We start from the raw sequence: 23565 nt of genomic DNA, 5'->3' as shown, positions 1-23565 counted from the left end.
ACATCCTTTTTAATTTGAGTAACTTAGCATTCAAAACATGGCCTATTTTTCTACTTTCATTGACGTACAAGTGACAGAATTCATAGTACTTTAATATGCTGGTCAGTTTTACAAGTATGTTTGTGGAAGAATGACTATAACTGTATTACCAAACCTGTCACCTCACATGGCCATGCTGGAGTATTTGGTGTGAAGAGCTGTGATTGCTACACATTTATTCAACAATGTCCATGCATTGCTGTTCTATAGCTCATGATCTTAGAAATGAAGCTTGTTCTCTTTGATCATAATCCTCAGGTTTCTCAAAGTCAAGAAACCAGTATTCTCCTTACTATGACTGTTTTTAGACTTCACATATAAGGGAGATAATTGGATATTTACACTTAATTTTCAATTCACTGAGACAAACGTCCTAGAGCCTAACCCATGTAATACTTAAAGAGATCCATATCCTTTTCTGCTCCTGAATGAGGTCCGTAGGCATAGAATATTGTAAATCTGCCTTGTCTTGATAACTGAGAGAATGTAAGTCTGGTATTCTAATACCCATAGATTTGATGCATTCACAATATTATATTAGTTTTTCAGAAGAGAACTTAAACATTTGATCCATCATCTCAAATTCACACCTTAATCTCACCTGTTATATAATGTTATTTATGGCTGAATTCACTCAGCATTCTTAGGTTATACAAATTTAATTTAAAATATCCTTCATTGTATTTACAGGTTAAATTACCTTTCCTTTTTTTCTCATTTAATTAATATTTTTCTTAATATGCCTTTAACTCCATAAGTCTTCGATTTGTTGACTACTTAATATCTCCATGCCTTATCATCTAAGTTTCTTACTTACTGGAAAAAATACAATGATAAGCCTATGGCCATTTCATACATGGACCCTTTAATCTCTACACCTTTCCTTCCCTTCTTTCTACTGTCCAGTGCCAAGCTCTAGTGGAATCGAATATCCAAACTAATTCAGATCACCACCTTAATAACTAAAATGGACTGAACTTAATTTAAACTCATGTCCACTCATTTAAGAGAACACTTATCCGTATGTTCAGTGATGCTATATAGTACTGCAATTCTTTTACACATGTCTGCATGCTATTTCAATCTTCATTTCATTTCTCTATTTTCTCTGAAAGGCAGAGTAACCACAGCAAGTGACTAGACAAGTACCTGGTTAAATTGAATTATGCTTGCTGCTGTAAATATTTCCATTTTTCTCCTACCACAACTGATATAACAACTGTCAATGTATCCAAGCCAATATCACTGCTGGTGACTCTCTCTGCACCAACTTTACTACTATTTAGAGAAGCTGTGTTGTGAGTTTCTTTTAGTTCCCAGTCCATTACTCTTTATTGTAGGAGCTCTTCATAGAAACAGCCTATTTTTCATTCCCCTTACTCATACACCCGTCCTAATCAATTTTCCTCACTATCTTGTCAAGCTGCTCCTTTCATGGAAACCATTATCTACAATTGGCAATTACAAAGATCAATTCTTGTTTTCTTCTCACCAGACATAGACACATATTTTGAGAAAGGTTCATATTGTCTTACAACCCATAAAATGTTTTACAGCAGCTGGCAGCAGGGGCACACAGAAGATTCTGATTTCCAGGCTGTTTCTCAGGATCCAAAAGATAGTAAAATACATATCCTTAGTCTCTAAGAGAATGTGTTCCTGGTCACCTCTCCTGAAGACATTGGCTTCTCTTTGCCACATACCATAATCATCACTATAATCTTATTACTTATAATTAACTTAGTCACTTGGGTTTTGATATGGAGAATCTAGTATTTTTTAAGATGCTATATTCTTATTTGTCCCTCTGTCTCATTGAATGTCAAGATGTTGACATGTCACTCCCTGAGCTCTTAGTTATAACACACAGAGACAGATCTAGAGGTGATGAGCACATAGGTGGAGATCAGGCAACTATCCATTTCCTACTTCCTTTCGACAATGCTGTCACTCTTCAGGAACTGTATACATCCGGATGAGCTCTCCATTCTCGTTCCAGTATCTTAAATACAGACGCTCTTCTCTATTTGGTTCTCATTCATGTTTCTCTGGCTTTCCATTATAACATACTCTAGATTGTTTGCTAAGCCTAGAAGGACTGGTCATCCATAGTTGGCACCCCTTAAGCCTTTCTATTATTTCAGTCTACCATTTCAACTTCTCTGAGTGTTTAAGACAATAATCTCCTTCCTAGTAAAGTCACAGCTTATTTATTTGAATATTACACAATTATTCTGAATAGTTTCATTTTCTGAAATAAAAAAAAACTGTTTTAATTTCAGATGGTTAGTTTAGGCATTGACAGCACCAACTGAAGCATTAATCAAACATTTCCATCATGATTTTCAATATCTGATGCTTCCAAAAATTCAGTGTTCCCCTGTGTTTGCTATTAAATTCAGAGAGACCAGTTTCAGTTAAACTTTCACCATGACTAATATCAGAAAGCATACACATCTTCTAATTAAGTGACAGATAAAACCTAAACATAAAAGTAATTAAGTCATGACTTTTATTTTTCAATTCATCTTAACTAATTTTATTCCTATTCTGTGAAAAAAATGTATTTCATAATTGTCTGTCACGGTTTCATATTAAATTCTACTGTCATTGGCAACTTTCAGGAGAGAAAGTCAGAGACTGACAATTTTGTGTTCCTATCCCCAGTCTCCATGGTGGGCTTATTGAATTTTGAAGCTTTGGTTTTCACTTATTATTCAAATTAGATTGTGTTTTTTCTGCCTTGTTGGAGCAGCTTGGTTTTCGTTCTTCTGTCACTTTCTATATTTTACAGTCTATTAACTGAGAGTCTAATTTAACCACAGGAGGGACAGTGTTTTCGATTGAGTTTGATATAGCTAAATGTGTTCCAAATTCATAAAGATCGGGGTTGTTTTGTAATAGACACAGTGGCTCATACCAATTTTATTAAGACTTTTCTTCAAAGAATTTACAGCCAACCTATCTACAAGATATATTTCACCCTTCTTAAAAACTGTTCAGACTTGAGCATTTGCAACAGCAACACCAGCTACAATATACTATGAGACCCATTCACATAGAATTATGATATTTTAGTGTATAACTCATTAATCAATGACAGTATTAGGGTGAGAAATAGCAACAATACTTCATTTATGCCTTGATCATTTACACTGTCCTCTAGTCAGTGAGAATAATATTAATAGTCAGGGCCAAAAAGGTTTCTATTTACAATAAATGCTAATAACTGTATATGAATTATGGCTATCCATATTTATATACCTATCATTGTGATCCATATTAATATCTACTTTAACAATAATACTTAACTATAGCATTATTAATAATATTTTACTAAAGTATTTTTAAAGTTGATCAGTAGTCTGTGGAGATTCACACCTGTATGCTTGGGTTGTGACACACAAAACCAGAAACTCTAAGAAAAAGAGTCATGTGTTTTGAAACAATAGCAACAAACTTTTTTGGTAAGTCAATTCCATGGCAAGCACATGCACAATCCCCACAGAATGCTTGGGACATGCTCTGTCTTCCTATAATACTGATGGTGAGATCCGCATCATTCTTTTCAAAGACACATTCACAGCACTTGACATGTTGTTTATATTTGGAATTTGGGTCAAATGAGCTTGTATAACTCCAGAGCATTGACAATTATGGCACATATGCATGAATGCTCCAAAATTCCTTTAAGCCATGCGAAAAGGCAATCTATTCCCACCTTATGATTTTCTACTTTCGTGCTATAATTTGGAGGTTACTTACTGCCCTTAATTATTCCCAGCAGAGCTGATTGGGAGAGTCATATAAAGTCAAGCAACTGTTAAGAGTAATTGACTTTCCTAATGGTGTGAGAACATATCTATAAAATTATTCAAAGTTAAGTAAAATTATAAAATCACATATTTAGAGCACTTCTGTCATTTATGAATGATAGTCTCAGCGAATTTCACTTTTTACTAATCATTTTATTTATTTATATTCCAAATGATACCCCCCTTCACAGTTACTTCCCCATGAACTCCCTTTCCTATCTTTCCTCTCCCCCCTCCCCTTTGCCTCTATGAGGGTGCTCCACTCCCATGTACCCACTCCTGCCTCACCTCTCTAACACCCCTCTATGCTGGGGCATCAAACTTCCCTCCCCTTCCGTTGATGACAGATAAGGCCATCCTCTGCTACATATGTATCTGGAGTTCTGGCTTCTTCCATGTATACACTTTGGTTGATGGTTTAGTTCCTGGGAGCTCTGGGTGGTCCAGTTAATTCTATTTGAGGTAAATATCATTCTAAAAGCCTATGTGGTCTCTAACTAAAACCTATGGGCTGATATTCTTGTATTACAGGGAGTAATAGTATTTTATCCTTAAAATATTTTAATGTAATATTGATATAAATAATACTATTAATATTTACATTTTTATTTTTTCTAGACTTTTGTATATTTTCAATTATTATAAATTTATATAATGAGTCAAGTTAAGCAAAGAGTTTGAAGAAACCACAGGCTAGCAGTCTTTATGTCTTAAGTGACTTAAAGGTGCATTATTAACTTTGTGAAGTACAGAAAAAATTCCATTCTCTTGGGAGAGAATATTGCATTGTGGCAGGGTAAAGATTCTGTAAGACTCACTAATTGGAAGTTTATATTTGTGGAGAGTTGGAATGGTACAGATCTAGAGCCATTCTATCTGTTGCCATTATAGTTAGTCCTCTTAGTTTTCATTCACTGCCTACTTGTGTCTGCCCTAACATTGTAGGATGATGTCATCACACAGGCGAAGGCAGTTACAAGATAGAATGAGGCCTATCATCAGACAAGAAGGCAGAATGGGTGGGAGAAAAGTTTTAGAGAGAGGAGGAGACTGAAGCAAGAGGGAGAGGCAGCAGAGAGAACATGGAGGTGGATGTTAGGATTCCTCTCTGCACATTTACAGGTCGTTATGAATACTCTGAAGGGATGGATATGCACAGGGCTTTGTATGTCTAGGAGGGCAATTACATCTTTTCAATTAGATCAGAGGTTATTGTATTGTGTGTTCTTTCATGTGGTGATTTAATCTCAAGTGAGTATGTAGTGACTGTAGACACTAAGCTGCCATGGAATTGGGATGTATATTTCTGGCATGGTGGCAACCTGTCTTGGGAACTAGATAGGTAGAGAGATTGTTGCCAGGCTCAGAGAGAAGCCATCAGCAGTGTGATACGGGATGGAGCAGAGTGGGTGAGATGCTTTGCCGACTGAGATGAAGATATCTACCAGATATCTTGGGGTGCTATGGTGCCAGATCTAGTGCGGGATAAAAGACAGCATTTTTCATACTTTTACAGCAACATAACATCTTTGTGATGATCAGGGCAAACTTTTTGGAATGCATCAACAGGTATCACCTTCACCAACCAGAAATCTACAAATGATTTAGGTATCTTAGGACGGCAACAGAGATTTCTCCCTTAGCTGGAATGAACCAAGCCAATCTGGTGTTGCCACCCACAATTAAGAAGATTTCCTTAATACATGACTTGCTTTTTTTGTTCTGCAAGTATAAAAGCTTCATGAAATAGTTTTCACCCTGGAACATGTCATTTGGATTAATATAGATGCATGTTCTCAGGCTACTCTGAAAAATTCTAGTCTAGAATAAACTCTCTCTCATCCCCACTGAAATAAGTGAGATATGGCTTTGTATTTACCACACTATAGGGTTATTTTACAACTGCATGAATAAATCATGTTTGAAGATTTGCAATTATTTTAAATTAGTAGCAAAATATACCAGAACATGGCAAATGATTTTATTTTAAAGATAAAATATGCTTCAGATTCCATTCACTAGAACTTAAAAGGAGAAATATTTTATTTTTTCACCTGATTTTAGAAATAATGTGTTTCATATTAAAAAATAGTTGAGGAAAATGATTATGCCTGCCTTTATGATCTTACTCTCATTTAATACATGTGGTACTCTTCAAGGGAAATGACTCATGAGATGTTTCAATTTTCTTGGTTATTTACATGCTAATTTTGGTAGACAGATGCACATGACTACATTTTCTTGAAGAAGAACACAGATAGGAGAGGTTTTCTAGAACTGAAAACTGTTTTGATGGTCTGCACAGTACCTTTCTGTACCAAAACACCAGAACATCAGGTGAAAGAGAAAAGTATATACTGTCTTAGCTAAAAATCCTTTATTGTGTTATAGTTGTCCTGCCTGCAAAATATGTTAGGACAATCATGGTATGAAGTTTGTAGGAGAAATCAACCAATTTCTAATTTAACTAAAGTTTCATTTTATAAAGATTAACACATACTTGGACACTGTCTGGGGAACCAAGAATCAGAGACCAGATATCACAGAAACCTAGGGTAAAACCAAGTACTACAGGTGTTTAAAAAGAAAAAAAGTATTATAATGACTCCTAATGGTATTTCTGCTACAGTCAGAAATCAGCACCTTAATGTCCATCATCAGAGAAATGTTGGCTCCTGTGGCAGATATAAGCAGATGCAGAGAACCACAGACAGATGATACATACCCACACCACACCCACACCCATGCCCACACCCACACCCACACCCATGCCCACACCCACACCACATCCATACCCACACCTCACCACACCCACATCTACACCCACACCCACACCCAGGCCCACACCCACACCCACACCCACACCTACACCACAACCACACCCACACCCACACCCACACCCTCATCTATACCCACACCCACACCCAGGCCCACACCCACACCCACACCCACACCCATACCCACACCACACCCACACCTCACCACACCCACATCTACACCCACACCCACACCCAGGCCCACACCCACACCCACACCTCACCACACCCACACCCACACCTACACCACATCCACACCCACACCCACACCCACACCCACATCTATACCCACACCCACACCCATATCCACACCCACACCCACAACCATACCCTTACCCATACCCACACCTACAGAGAGAGAGGGAGGGAGAGAGAGAGAGATCTAGTTCCAATAAAAACAGGAGACAATAGAATACATCAAACTGAAATATAAAAAAAATTTTTTTTTGATTCTTTGTGAATTGGAAAAGCTGGTGAATAAGGTAAGCTTTCTAAATTGTTGATTGAAATTGCACGTGATTAATTTGAGGGCTTATGGATATTATGATAAGAATAAATTAACTCACTCAGGTACTTTAAACTCATGTTCATGTTTATTCTACTGATAAAGCTGCTGAATTCAGGCATGGTATTTGTTAATGGACAATCCTTAACACTTATTGCAAATTGTAGTCTGCTAAGTCTTAGACTTTGACAAAGGTAAACAACAGTCATTTTGCTCTTTTTTATTTATTTTCTTTCCTGTGAGAATCAGAAAAAAAACACGAGATTTCAGTGACTTTATAGATAATGGACCTATAAGAAATCCTTCAGATGAATTACTTTTTCTTCACAGTGTAAGATAAAAATTTGCCATTTACTTTTCTAAACATAGGTATGCAGCTGTTTTTATTCTGAATGTTAATTATGCCTCCCCAAAATCTGTCTGCTCAAGAACGTCTGTACTAGCTTCTGGGAACCTGCCCCCAATTGCTTCTGTTTGGTTAAGTAAGGATACCAACAACTAATAGCTGGGGAGGACAGACAGAGGGGGAACGTCAGGATATCCTGGGCTTGGGACCTGTAAGAGGAAAGAGATATCTAACATGATTTAAGAGAATGTGGAAAGTTGGGGATTTAGCTCAGTGGTAGAGCGCTTGCCTAGCAGGCACAAAGCCCTGGGTTCGGTCCCCAGCTCTGAAGAAAGAAAAAAAAAAGAGAATGTGGAAAAAGGAGGAGAGATGCCACGCCGGGAGAATGTACAAATCAGAGAGGCAAATATGCCATCTGAAGGAGAACTGGCCCAGAGAGCTGCTCAACTGGTCAGAACTGGCCAAGATAGTAACTTAGAATTATCAGTGGGAGGTAAATCCTATTAGCATAGAGGTTAGGCAATAACTCAGCTATTGTGCTGCTTAAAATATATTTAAAAAAATAAAGACTCTGTGTGTGTGTGTGTGTGTGTGTGTGTGTGTGTGTGTGTGTGTTTATCTCCCCCTCTCCTGCCCTCTCCCTCTCTCCATCTTTCCTCTCTCTACATACTCTCTTTCCCACTCTCTTCTTGGTGTCCCTGGTCTCCTCCCATCTTCCTCTCTTCCTCTTTTTTTCTGTTTTCTTCTGCCTCTTTCCCCTTCTTTAGGTCCAAAATATACTAGGCCTGTCACTAGGGAGACTACTTTGCAGCACCCGCCATTACAACATCTCACATCTGACATCCTTTTGATGGTAAGAACAGCCATAGTCTACTCATTTAGCAAAACTCTTTATTTTTACTTTCATTTGTTTATTTTTTTCTTTTATTGGATTTTTAAAAAATTTACATTTCAAATGTCATGTCCTTTCCCAGTTTCCCAGACATAAGTCCCCTATCCCATCCTCCTCCCCTTCTTCTATAAGGGTGTTCCCTGCCCCATTCAACCCCCTCCCGGGCAACATTCCCTTACACTTGGGGGTTCAACCTTGGCAAGACCAAGGGCTTCTCCTTCCATTAAAATCTATAATAAATCCTTGTTCTTAAGTAGCTGGACTGCTTAGTGTTTTATCACCTCGACAGAACCTAGGATAGTCTGAAAAGAAAAACCTCCAGTGAGAAAATTTCTCTATCTCTATGACCTATAGGCAGTTGTAGGTACATTTGCTTGATTAATGATTGTTATTCAAAGACCCAGACCACTATGGGTTGTGTTACTCCTTGCCAGGGAGTCATGGAATATAATCAAAAAACAAGCTAAAAAAGGCAGGGTCTGTGGGTGAGCCTTGTGTCAACTTGATGCAAGCTAAAGAAATATTCATGAAGTGGGATCTTAATTGAAAATATGTTGCCATTTGATTGACCTATTCACAGTTATGTGTTGTATTTTCTTGATTGATTACTGATTTAGGTAGGCTTATCGCATCATGGGCAATGCTACCCCTAGGCTGCTGGTAATGGACTATAGAAGAAAGCATGTCAAGAGGAAGCAAGGCAGTAAGCAGTACACCTGGCCATGAGTTCTTAGTTTGATAGCTTGTGACATCTGGGCAAGGTGTTATGGTATTTGATATAGTTTTGACGTAATAATGTAGTGACATAAAAGAAAAATATGTCCAAGAACATTTAGTGTTATCTTGTGAGGCTAAGAGAAAATATTATTTACAATACATTCTATATGAAGCACATTTCAATGTTGAGTATTTCACTGTATGGTTTACTGAAGAAATTGTAATGGCAAATATTCTCAAGGGTATGCTGGCACATTGGATGATTCTGTTTGCAGAAACGAAATCAATTTTTTTTCATTATTTTGTGTCTTTTTTAAATATTCAGCCTATAATATTGGATAGCATGATGTTTTATCCTGGAATGGGGATACTGAACTATACTAACAATGCAATTATCTTTTCATCTTCCACCTCCGGGATAGTACCAATCTGCTAAACATATGTGGTAGTAAAAAGCAAATAGAGATGCTATAGGATTCAGTAAGATACACATGCTTCTGTTTCAAATCCACTGCTAGTTAATCAGGTTCATAACATTTAACAACTTACCCAAGCTCTAGCTTAAGTGTTATCTTTCACTTAAAAGAAAATGGAAGCACATAACTATGTAATAGTAATTCTTTATAAACTGAAAGTCTGCCATAAGCATTTTATCCTACAGATTATAGATTTTTGTACTATGAAAATGATAAGCATTCATACAAGGTAACATGATTCTTACTACTTGCAATTAATTAACATTAATACTTATTGCTTATTTGACTATTAAACTATTGGAAAATTAATATCCAGTTACCTTTGTATAAACAAAATAAAAAACACATCAAATATCTTAAAATTAAAGTCTGGGCAATTCTAGTATTCTAAATCCAGTGATGAGACCACTTAAAATTGTAGAAATAAATCTCATACTTTAGAATTTAAAACATTACTCACAATCCCAATGCTTACTCATTCTGTAAGATAAGCGAGATCTTTTGTCCTAGGATTATGTTGCCAAGTAACTATCCTTTGTGGCTAAATGTGTCTTCTTGTTCTTGCTTACATAGTAGTGAATGAGTTGAATGTGAATGTCTATAAAAGAAAATATGTCTAATAAGTTTTGGGTAGTAAACAGGATCTAAAGATTCTATAAATGAAGTCATAAAACTACTATACAAATTAGTATTATTTAATAACTGTTCTTATGCTCACCGTGTTTAGTTGGGAGTTACCTATTTCCCTCTGTTTTTCTCCAAGGAGTGTAGCTTTCCTAAAATTCTATTCCCATCAAAACAAATGACAGCAAAATTTGTTTCACAAAACATTGGATTGAGAAGTATGGCCAAGACTTGACCTTGTAGTTGCACTTTACTGAAACAGCAGTATCCTTAATTCCAATGTGGTGAAAACAATCTGAAAATAATTTACTATCTGATGAAATAGTTGATGATCCAGATACTATTACCACTTAGTGGGGTCCTAGGTTTAGGCCTCATTAATTCTTCTTTTTGAATTATGAACATACAATCCTTGATTGTATAGGCATAAAATAAACAGTGACTGACCCACAAGTAAAGTTCAGGAAGATGCCTACACTCACGTACATGGACAAGCTATTACTTGACTAGTTCTGCCATAGTTGTAGCGGACGTCAATGCATGAGCATTACCAGAAAGCAAGTTTCAATATATACAAGGAGATTGCAATCATACCATGCATTTTGTACCCTTCTCAACGAATTAATTTACGATGTGAACAGGAGGTTATCTTTTGAAATAACCAATTAAATAATTTTAAATTAAACAGTAAAATTTTCAAATAAACTGAGACAAGAAAGACAGAAGGATCTCTATGTCCTGTTCAAATTCTGATGAATTCCTACTCTCATGAAATGGTATTTGGATTTGGGGCTTTTGAGAGATAATTGGGACTTGAGGGTAAAGGTATCATCTACAAGCTTTATACCAGGAATGCTCTTCTGTTTTTTGTTGTCCACAGTGTGAGGTTACACTGACAGTCTGACCATAGAAGCCGTAATAACATAGTAGACTCTATGTTTTCAGTATCATGATCTTGGATTTCTCAAGCTCCCAAAATGAGAAATATTTAAACCATTCAGTTTGCCTAAGAAACAAACAAAGTTACCATGAATATTCATATACAGGTTTTAGTGTGGAAGTAAATTTTTATGCTTCTGGAATAAACTTTCAAGTGGGAGGTTACTGTGCCACATGGTAAGTAAATGTTTAGGTTTTTTTTTATAGAAACTGAAGCAGTTTTCCAGATTGCATGTACAATTTCAAGCTCCCTGCAGCAATACATAGCAATCATTTCTTTCCCTCTTTCTCGGCAACATGTTTGTCAGCTTTTAATCTTATCTATTTTAATAGATGTGTAGTAGTTTATCCCGTTGGCCTAATGTGTCAGTAACACTGAAATTCTTCTCTTATGATGTCTATTTTCCACACAGCTTTGTCAATACTCTATTACCTAAACATTAGTATCTTTGTCTCCTATTTGCAGTTTGTAAGCCTCCTGCTTTTTGTCTTCTTAGTCTCTTAATGGATTTCAAGACAACAGTAATTCTGATCTTTATATCTCATTTTATACATTTTGATCTTGGTGTCATATCTGACAACTCTTGTACCATTCATTGGTTGTACCATATTTACCTATAAAACATTTATAATGGGAAGTTACTTTTGTTTATTTAAGTATAAGGCCCTATTACATGGAAATAAAGCTATAACTTAAACATTAAGTAGTGTTTTTGCAGCATTGAGTAAAAGGGTGAAAAATAATATATTTTATATGACACATTGCAAGTATGATGGTGTAGTTTCATCACTGTCTCATGAAATTTAGGAGAAACATTTATATTTTTTGAAAACTGTGAAGAATTACATGCAAGAATACTATAAATTTACAGTTGCCAGGGGAGATACACATTATTTGTAAAGGTATCTTGTGTTTTACACTTATGGCTGACAACTATCTGTGCAATGAAAACCTGGGTTGTCTTTATTACAATATCACAGACAGACAGTTCAACAATTAATTTACATGGTACTTGAAATTTCCTGTCCTTGTTTTAGTTCCTCTGGGTCAAAACAATGCATTCTGCAGAAAGAAGAAAGTCTCATGAAGCCCAGGGAATACAGAAAGCATGCAAAGTTCAGGAAGTTCCTGAAACTGAAAGTCTCATGAATTATAAGCACCACCTCCAAATTATGCAAGCAGCATCATTTACTGTGAAAAAAGAGTTTGATATTGCAAATTACTTGTAAGTGAAACAGGGAATTTGTACATGTGTGTGTTTATCCATGTTTGACCAGGCTTTCTGGAGATGAAACTGCTTTTAAGTCTCTGTGCTCCTGTAAGTAATCCTTCAATTCTAGTGTTAACTGAAATGTGGTCATTCTTTTGTGGCTAGTGAAAGGGTAAAATCAGGATCTTCTTTGGGATAATAATGGACTGAAAGGAGATCTCAAAGACAGTTTTTTTTCAAAGTTTAAAATAAAATTCCCTGGGCAGTAAAGCTCTGTATCTCAGCAGCTGTCTGGAGGAGAAAAAAACAGAAAAGTCAAGCCATTTAGGTAGACAAAGAGTTTTTGCATGTTAGAAAAAAACACAACCTACTAAAAGCCAAGCATTTAAATAACTAGACACAAAGTCTGTATATCCCAATGATTTTATATATAGTTAGAATAAGCACGCGAAACCTGGGTAGTTTTGCAGTTGAATTTGTATTTTCACTATAAGTTGTACTTTTATGAATTTGTCTAACAACAAATCAAGAAATCCATTATTAGGTTTGTATCTTTATGTCATAAATCTCATCTATTTCATTTTCTGATTATTTTAAATATACATAACATTTTATGTATCATTCGTGTGTGTGTGTGTGTGTGTGTGTATGTGTGTGTGTACCTGCATGATCATCTGAATATCACATGTGTAAAAGGCAAGACAAGGGAATAGTATCCCATGGAACTAGAGTTACAGCACAAGCAACTATGTATTTCCTCAGTTAGATCAGTAAGAGCAGCCATTACCACAGCCTATCACTCTTAGATTTTTGGCTTGGCTAAATTGAATTTAATGCATTCACATTCTTGAAAACATGTTTCATGGAATATAAAATCAAATTATTAACATCAATAAGGTTTAGAATTCTATATGTGTTTCATGAAAATGTAACTTATTTTCTCTGTATACTGAAAACACATTGCATGTTAGAGTTTAAAATCATAAACTGACTTTGACTACATAATTATGAGTTTTCAGTTAAATAGATGTAAAAGGCAAGTGATAGATAAATATAGAGTACACCAGAACTCATATATTACACAATAAAAAATAGAGTACAATTTTTATAAAGGGAGCTCTACAGGGGATAAATAATTCTATAGAGGATCACAAAAATCCCCAATGTGAGGAAAACCTAAGATTTGTCAAAAAATGAATAAGTTATGGATAATAATGTCTTAATACCTTTTGCCCCGGCCTTCTGCATTATCAAATTTTAGAACCACAAACTGCTAAACTATTGCTTAATATTGAGATTTGTTTTGCTTATTATTATTTTTATATTATCGAAGCTCCACAGAATCTTACTTGAATTGTTTGTATTTTATTTATTTTATGCTTTTAATTTTTTAAAAAACATTTCTTTGCTCACTTTCAAATTAATGAACTCTTTTTCACTGTTATTACATGCATATATGAATATACACATAATCTTTTTTTCTTTCTTTTTTCTTTTTTTTCAGACCTGGGGACTGAACCCAGGGCCTTGTGCTTGCTAGGCAAGCTCTCTACCACTCAGCTAAATCCCCAACCCCCTATACACATAATGTTAAATATAACATGCTCACTTATTTAATGTTACATGTGTGTGTGTGTGTGTGTGTGTGTGTGTGTGTGTGTGTGTGTGTTTGTGTGTGTGTGTGTATGTTGTTTAGGGATGACCATTTGTATTGGGTAGATAACCAGGTATAATATTCTTCCCTGTGGAAGACTATTTCTTCTGCAATCAGAATTCCTTGGTTGTTTACAGATGTTTATGTTGAGTTAAAGCCTCAGGGGCTTCTTGTCATTTGTTTTGGCTAGTGAAGTCATGGATGTTGGAGAAGAACCTACAACCACTACTTTACTAAACCATCATCATGCTTCACAACAATCTAAACTGTTGTCCTAAAGTCTCATTGAAATACTTCTAGATAAACTCTCTTAAGAAGAAAATATTCAACTTGTGTGTAGGCAGCTATGCTCGTAAGATTTTACTGGTACAGCTTCTGACATTACTAGGAGACATAGTGCCACAGAAAACTTCCTGGTGAAAGCTTTTATAGTCTTTCCACACCCTCTTCCATGATGTCTCCTGAGCCTTAGGCTCATTCATTAGGACTGTGTTCCACAACTCTGCATTTGGATTGGCTGTGGTATTCTATAGTGGTTTCTATCTGTTGCAAAGAGAAGTTTCCTTGATGAGGAGTGAATACTTATTCTGATTTTTACTGAGTATTAATCATAATCATTCAGAATTTTGCCACTAGGATCTCAATAATCAGTTTTTGAATAAACAATTAAGAGGAAATACGTTAGCAAAGTACAAAAACAAACAAAAATTATGGTGTTGATATTGAGTGTGTTCAAGAACCAAAAAGAAAGCTCGTATCCAATGTAAACAAGAAGACACATAAAGGCATGAGTTTAGCAGGAACTACAAGCTATTACAGGAACTCAGGGTTCTCCTACTCTTAAGTCCGAATCAAAGAGTATGAATCATCACAGAATGTGCTGTAGCATGAATTCAGAATGTATGGAATTCTTTTTACAACATATCCTCAATAACCATCAGGGAAGCAGAAAACCAAATGTCTAAACTGTTACTGCATCGTAGACATATGTTTATGGGAATGAGAAAAGGAGGTGATAATAAATTTAGACTACGCAAATTTCTTTTCATTGCATTTAGTTATTTGCATGTGGTTTATGTATGCATATGGGCATGTATGTAAAGCAGCATACATTTGAAGTTGGTTCCCTCATTTCATCACATTAGTCTTGAGATAAAAATCAAGCTTGTGAAGTTTAGAACAGAGGCTGAAGGAATGCCCATTCAGAGCCTGCCCCACATGTGGCCCATACATATATAGCCACCAAACTAGATAAGATGGATGAAGCAAAGAAGTGCAGGCTGACAGGAACTGGATGTAGATTTCTCCTGAGAGACATAGCCAGAATATGGCAAATTCATAGGCAAATGCCAGCAGCAAACCACTGAACTGAGAACGGGACCTCTGTTGAAGGATTCAGAGAAAGGTGTTGAAGGATTCAGAGAAAGGACTGAAAGAGCTTGAAGGGGCTCGAGACCCCATATGAACAACAATGCCAAACAACCAGAGCTTCCAGGGGCTTAGCCACTACCCAAAGACTATACATGGACTGACCCTGGGCTCCAACTGCATAGGTAGCAATGAATAGCCTAGTAAGAGTACCAGTGGAAGGGGAAGCCCTTGGTTCTGACAAGACTGAACCCCCAGTGAATGTGATTGTTGGAGGGGAAGGTGGTAATGGGGGGAAGATGGGGTGAGGATGGGGAGGGGAACCCCATATAGAAGAGGAGGGAGGGAGTAGGGGGATGTTGACCTGGAAACCGGGAAAGGGAATAACAATTGAAATGTAAATAAGAAATACCCGATTTAATAAAGATGGAGGAAAAAATAATATATAAATAAATAAATAAATAATAAAATAAAATATAAAATAAATAAAATAAAATAAAAATAAAAAATAAATAAATAAATAATCAGGCTTGTTTGCAAGTACCTTTACCCACTAAAACAATTACTAGTTCTCTATATATAGTATGAAGATATACTGTGCTATATTGGGTGATTAATTTCAAAAAGGAAAAAAGGTAAACTATGATGTACACTACTTTAAAATTAATGTGAGCAAGTGGGAAATAAGAAGTTGTTTCTCCAGGGTCAGAGAACAGGTGACATAGAAAAATTAGGATAACTTTTAGATATCTTCAAATATCAAGGGGAAATACAAATGATGAGTATTTTAGACATTGCAAGTACAGTAATGTGCTTAGATATAATGTCAGAAATGATTATGTAAAGGCAAAACAATCCTGGACATAGATAATATTTAAATTTAAGATATATTCTGAGATTCCTTAGCAGACCACTATGTAAAACAGTTGAAAGCCTTGAAGTTTTACTGTGAATCACACGTGAATACATAGAGACCACACAAGTAAGGAACCTGAGAAGTGAAAAGACATAACAAGGAAAAAAGCAAGAATAAATATGATTTTCAAAATTATGCAATGTATAAAACATGACTCATAGATAATTAAATATTTAAAGTTAGTATGAGTCAATTATCAACAATAGTTATTAGATATCTATAATGATATTTTAGTGCATAATGAAGATGTATATAAAGCAAGAGGAAATACAAAGAATGGGAATTGTAATAGGCATTATAATTCCTAGTTATCCAGGCAAGTCCTCGAACCAGGGTGATCAGTATTTTAACTGACATCTCATTAGAAGAATTGTCCAGAAATCCTGAGAATCACAGTTTAAGAAGATTCCCTCATGCTTTAACATAAATCAGAACTTATAAAATTCAGGTTTCATAATCTCTTTTGGGTTTTATGAAGGATAAAAATATAAGGTATCTCTTGATTGACAAAGAATGTTTCTAGTCAGACTGGATGACTGATTATGCAGGAGAAAATCACAGAGCAACAAAGAAGGTACATTCAGAAGGCTTTGGGTAGTGAAGAACAACAACCGGGGTCCTGTAAGTTGAGTAGAGAGATTCACATGCAGGAGACACCACCACCATCACAGAGAGGAAGGAACCAGTGATGCAAGAACGGAATTGCCTACTAATGTTCTCAAAGAGCTGGGAATCTCTTTTCCTAAATGAAATGCAAAACAAACTTATCAATGGAGTTTGAGCAAAGCAGCAGAATATGGGGAAGGACTTGAAGAATATGTGTACTAGACATTAAAAGAAATAATGTTAAATATTAGAAAAAGCATGCTATGGTGCACGGAGTTTATAGAGAGTCCTTGTCTCTGTTAGGCTTTTCCTGCTGTGAAGAGACAACCTGACAAAGGCAACTCTTATAAAAGAAAACATTTAATTGGGGCTGGCTTACAATTTTGAGGTTCAATCCATTGTTATCAGAGCGGAGAGCATGGCAGAGTCCAGGTAGACATGGTGCTGGGGACGGAGCTGAGAGTTCACCATCTTGGTCAGAGAGCAGAAGAAGACTGTGCTACACTGGGCATAGCTTAAAGGAAAGAAACCTCCAAGCAGTCCCCCACAGTAAAGCACTTCCTCCAGCAAGGCCACATCTGATAGTGCCACTCCTGATGGCCCAGGCATTCAAACAGCTGAATGTATAGGTAGCTTATCTATTTAAACCACCCTACCCTTTAATTTAGTGCAGGAGGATTTTAACAAGCACCAGGAAGTGTTAATACTCGTGTGCTTAACTGAAAATAGGTTATAAAGAATGGTTAATTTAAGAGACTTGGAATTTTCCAAAGACATACAATTCAGTACATAGTAAATAAGAATTACAAAGGCATATAAAAGAATTAGAGATGATATGGCATAAAATTAAATATTTATATAAACAAGAAAATGCAGTCTTAAGAAGTTTTCAAATAGCAGGAAAACAATAAATACTATATGCACTTTCATTTTCAATAAATGACAAGATATCATCAGACTTAATTATTCATCAAGGAAGGAGTAGAAAAGACAGGAAGGACGCATTCCTATTGTGGAATACTTGAAAAATAGACTGGGGTTGCTTTGCTCAGTATGGTCCCTTGGAATATAGAGGATTTATTTGGTATAAATGAGTGACTAGACATTTTAAAACATGTGTTCTTAATAAAGTGACGAGACTTCAGTTATAAGCAATTATTATTTTTACTTCAAAACAAAAGATATATTATATCTGCTCACAACCTTCTATAAATAACTAAAACAATTCAAATTAAAATATTTAAATAATAATCCTATTAAAATCACCCAAGTCATATTTGTTTGTGTGTTTGTTTTAATAGGAATCACAGCAGGTCTATAGAAAGCTTATCACCTTTAATATCCTAACATGGTGCATATGTCCATGTAAAATTGATAATAAAAGCTGTTTTCCTTTATACTCTATTGCAAATTTCAGCAAATTCTTCTGGTCAACCCTCTAATGAACTGTCAAAATTCTTTCAAGGCAGTTGCCTGTGCAATTATGTCATAGAGCAAGTTGAGCATTTTTTTTCTCACATAGATTCATTTTAGCCAAATTTCTTGTAAGAAGAATGCGGTTGTTATACTCAAAGCATGGACAATGCAAAGGCATAGCCTTGTGTAATAGGACATTGCCATTTCTTCAGCAGGTAGAGAAAGAAATGTTTGCTAGGAGCTCTGTGGAGGGCTTCAAAGTAAAGCAGGCAGCCAACACAAGGAAACTGAAGAAAGTCAGTGGCTTCCCCATGCAAGATTTACTATAATGTTTAGAATTCTAAAGAGGCAAGAATTGCTCTGAAGTAAAAGAGTGATTTTCTTTTAAAAAGTTACCAGTTACAGTTTTTGATATAAATAAACCTGTAAAATATTAATATTCCTACGTGTCAGATCAATTAAAAGTCTATTTTTAGCTATTAATTGTAAAAATAACAAGTTTTGATGTTGGTTTGTTTATTGTGTTTTTTATTTGTAACTTTTGACAATATAAAATATTAATAACTAAAAGACATACTGTTACATTTTTATGTGAAGAATTTAAAAATCTGCCTTTCTACTCAAACTGACAGAATTATATTAGAAAGGGAAGAGAAAGACAATATGTTTCTTTACTCTTTGTATCTGAACATCTTCTTTCTAATAGTTATCACAGTACTATGCCCTCAACTGTATTTAAGGAAGGAATAACTTATCAGATAACTCAAATTCCATGGTTCACATATAAAATGATACATTTTTTCCCTCAAGGTAACAGTAAACTAAGAACACTGAAAATCTCATGAGAACCACAATGCACTGCCATGCTTGTGTCTGTTTTTGGTTTATATTAGATGTAATTTTGACATGAAGCTGATCCATTTCTCATTTCAGACAGCTATTCCACAGTCACATGTTATAGATATTGTATGGAACATACACATACTGCAAATAAGTCATTTCAGTACTTATAACATCACAGAGACAGCACCCCAAACAGAGAGAACCATGTAGTTCAATGAGTCTGGCTATATTGACAGTTCTAAACCTATTCAAGCAAGGCTTAGACACATGACACTTATAATTTTTTTCTCTAATAGAGCTTTCTGAAGTCAGAAAAGAAAATTACTAGAAATCCCCTCCTGGTGAAGAGAAGGAACCTGATAATTCCATCCCAAAACAAAAGATTGAAACATTGGTGTCTAATCAATACGGAGGAAAAAGCAGAGAGATTGAATGTGACTTGAGAACAGTCTGCAATGGGCTATACATCTTTATTATTGAATCACATCACTGGCACAATTTCATGAAATTAGCACAATTTCAGGATTTAATATTTAAATTTTAATAAAGTGTGAAACCTGCCCTCCCAGGCAATCATAATAGCAGATTTTATTCACAACTTGGAATTAAGTAACAATTTCAATTTTGAAATTTCTAGCACATTATTAAACTATCATCGGCATAATTCATACCTGGAAGATTTTCATATGCATTAGAAAATTTCTGATAACATGAAATATATGAAGTAGAAGAAAATAAGAGAGTCAAAGAAAACTTCCTAAATAGTACCGAAGGAGATTATAGCTGTACTTGAGATTATTATCTATGATTTTGTATGTGAAGATTGATACAGTAGAGACAAGATGAGTAGAACAGTATAAACATTCATTTGGTCCGTATATTATGTGCAGAGGAAATAGTGACAGAATTAATGATAGAAAATGAATGCATATTATTAAGAACTCTGGAATACTTGAATTGTTATTGTAACAATTATAAAATAACAAAAATACCATTTTTAGCCATCCCATCAAATTAAACAAATACATTTGTAATTAATGCATATCACATCATATGAAGAAACACACAAGTCTTTACTATTTATTTTCTTTTAACATATTTTTAGTAACTGAATTTCAAGCATCTTGAGAACACAGCATGCTTCATAATATGATTACTATATTGGAAGAATTTATATATTCATTGTCCAACATTTGCTTGTTTGCTGTAACTGACCAACATCAGTGTGTGTCTAACACCTGTGGTAAAGTATAAAAAAGAAAGAGATAATGTGAAGACAGGACCCTCTAAGAAGCTTTTACTTTGAACTTTTTCCAATTGTCTTGCTTTTGTGGAGTTCTGCAGATTGAAATCAGGGCATCTACATATTAGACAAACAAATGTCGCCAAGCTGTGCCTCAGTTGAAGAAATATTCCCCAAAGTAGCAATGTAATGCCACAGGAACATCAATCAGAAAGGATGAATTTGATCATTTTAATTTTGTGAAATCATGAATGGAAAACAAAAACAAAAAACAAAAACTTATTTCCTGTACTGTTAGCCCTCACTATGGGAATTTTCATCTACATATCCTTAGAAATATCAAGAACCACAAACATGCACACATAAACACACACACACACACACACACACACACACACACACACACACACACACACACAGACTTTGTAATCTTACTGAATAATTCTACTACTAACTATTTTCAAAGAAAATAACAGTTTTCTCCAATGGAGTTTCACTGGGTATACTCACAGATGGGCCCCATGCCCAGCACTAGAGGGTCTTCTTCACATAACAAGCTCAATGGGATCTTTTCAGTTTTTTTCATATTTTATTCATTTGAATATTTTTCATGCAAAATGTACCTCTAATTTTTCTATTTATTGAAAATAGATTTCCTTTAATATATTCTGATTAAGTCTTCTCTTTAACACCTCCTAGATCCTCTCCACGTCCTTATCCAACTAAATACATTTCTTTTTTTTTATTTTTTTTATTTTTTTATTTTTTTATTTTTTATTTTTTTATTAACTTGAGTATTTCTTATATACATTTCGAGTGTTATTCCCTTTCCCGGTTTCCGGGCAAACATCCCCCTCCCCCCTCCTCTTCCTTATGGGTGTTCCCCTCCCAACCCTCCCCCCATTGCCGCCCTCCCCCCATAGACTAGTTCACTGGGGGTTCAGTCTTAGCAGGACCCAGGGCTTCCCCTTCCACTGGTGCTCTTACTAGGATATTCATTGCTACCTATGGGGTCAGAGTCCAGGGTCAGTCCATGTATAGTCTTTAGGTAGTGGCTTAGTCCCTCGAAGTTCTGGTTGCTTGGCATTGTTGTACTTTTGGGGTCATTTCTTGATTTCTCCGGTCAATGGGCTAGAAAGGATGTTGAAGCGTTTAAGAACCTTAAATACAGTAGGTTTAGAGGAAAATTTAAGCCTCCACACTCTAGCGCCAATATCTTCCATATTCCTACTAGGAAGGTCTATAAAGCCCCACTTAAAGCATCCCATAGCTTTCCAAATCCAAAATCTCAAAATCCACATTACTTCAAACAAAAATATTGACCATATTAGCCTATCACATCATTACCCTAGTCCCTGATATTAACTTCTGTTTTTGTTAGGCTATCCATTGCTGGGAAAAGGCACTAATTACCAAGCCAACTCTTATAAAGGACTGCATGTGTTGGGGTTGGCTTACAGTTTCAGAGATTCAGTCCATTATTGTCACAGCATATAGTCATGTACAATAATGTCAACAACAACAACAACAACAACCAAACCAAACAAACAAACAGAATAGTAGGTTTATTTGAGAATAAGCTACTGGGCTAGTTCACCAGCCTCAGCAGACAAGAACAGAAAAAGAAAAAGTCATAGGCAGGCTATGGTAGATAATTATATTATAGATTGGGGTAAAGGAAACTGTCCTGTCTGACACACACTATTTTGTGTTAAGAGCTGGCTGGCCTGGTTGAAGGTTGGGTGGCTGGTGAGTTAAAGTGAGGGGTATTGTGACAGCTGTCAGGAGTGTCAAGAATGGGGACTGGGGTTTTTGGTGTCTTTTTCTGTTTCAAAACTCTCTTAGTGAGTGGAAAAGGAGAAAGAGTGAGGGATGGAATTTGCTGGACCATGGTAGGGATTGGGTTGAGCCAGCGACTCCAATGAAATAATATCCTTTTTAGTTACGGAAAATTTTTGCCAATGATTTTTGTTAAAAATGTTTTCTGGATCATTGGGCTGGAATTCTTCTACTTTTTTATTCCTATTATTCTTAGGTTGGTTGCCGTTGTTGTTGTCTTTGGGTAGTGGGTTAATTCCCTCTGTAGTAGCTTCAGTATCTGAGATTATTTCTTCCCAGTCTTCCCTCTCTTGTATTCTGTTGGTGGTGCTTCTGTCTGTAGCTCCTGTTCTCCTCCACAGAATTTCCATCTCCTGGATTCTCCCAGTTTGTGTTTCCGTTAATTGCTTCTAAATCTATTTCCAGGTTCTGAACAGTTTTATTCATTTCCTTCATATGTTTTGTTTTGTTTCTTGTTGTTTGGCTTTCTTGAACGGATTTATTTATTTCCTCCTACGGTTTGTTTGTGTTTTCCTGGAACTTGCTAAGTCTACACATTTCCTACTTAAGGACCCTTTCATTTTCATAAAGCTGTTTTGAAGATTGTTTCCCTGTATTTTAGATGTGTTGGAATATCCAGGGCTTGAGGTAGTAGGGCCCTAGCAAACATCTAGTTGTTGCTGTCTGTCTTTTTACACGTCTTTGTATCTGGGATTTGGATAGATATTGGTCTTGGTGCTCATTTCTGAATTTGTTGTTGTTGGATGGGTGTGTTGTGTCTTGTTTTTTGTTTCCTCTTTGGTTTTCTCATCTCTCTTTGTTTTCTGTATGTCTCCTGGTCAGCATTACCCTTGGTTCAGCAGGGAATCTCTGTCAGAGTTAGGGTCTGGAATTTTTGCAGCTAACAAGACCTTTGGTCCAGCAGGGGGTCTTTGTTGTTCTGTCTCTGCCAGCTCCTAAGCACAGGATATATGCCTGTGCAGCAAATATTTGAACTTTGAGAAAATTTTATTACATTAAGCAAATTTAAAATAGTATTTTAATATTATTTTAATAATATTTGGATGGTATTTGGATAGTTTATTTGAGAAAATGTTAAGCATGCTCAACAATTACAAACATGAAACAGAAAAGGCAATAAGTAACCTTGTGTTGCCATGGTATTCTGATCATCATTGAATGGAAATCACTTGGTATTAATGTTCAATTTATAAGGAATAAAAATAATAAGTTCACAAGACATTAATAACTTTATTATAACAAAAATTATAGGTAAGTCACTATTTCTTCAACAATAATGAATGTGAAGAAAAGACTAGAA

This window comes from Rattus norvegicus, chromosome 9 (genome assembly GCF_036323735.1).
Source record: "Rattus norvegicus strain BN/NHsdMcwi chromosome 9, GRCr8, whole genome shotgun sequence".
NCBI classification, from domain to species: domain Eukaryota; kingdom Metazoa; phylum Chordata; class Mammalia; order Rodentia; family Muridae; genus Rattus; species Rattus norvegicus.
The sequence above is the reverse complement of the archived record's forward strand: the minus strand, read 5'-3'. Positions refer to the sequence as shown.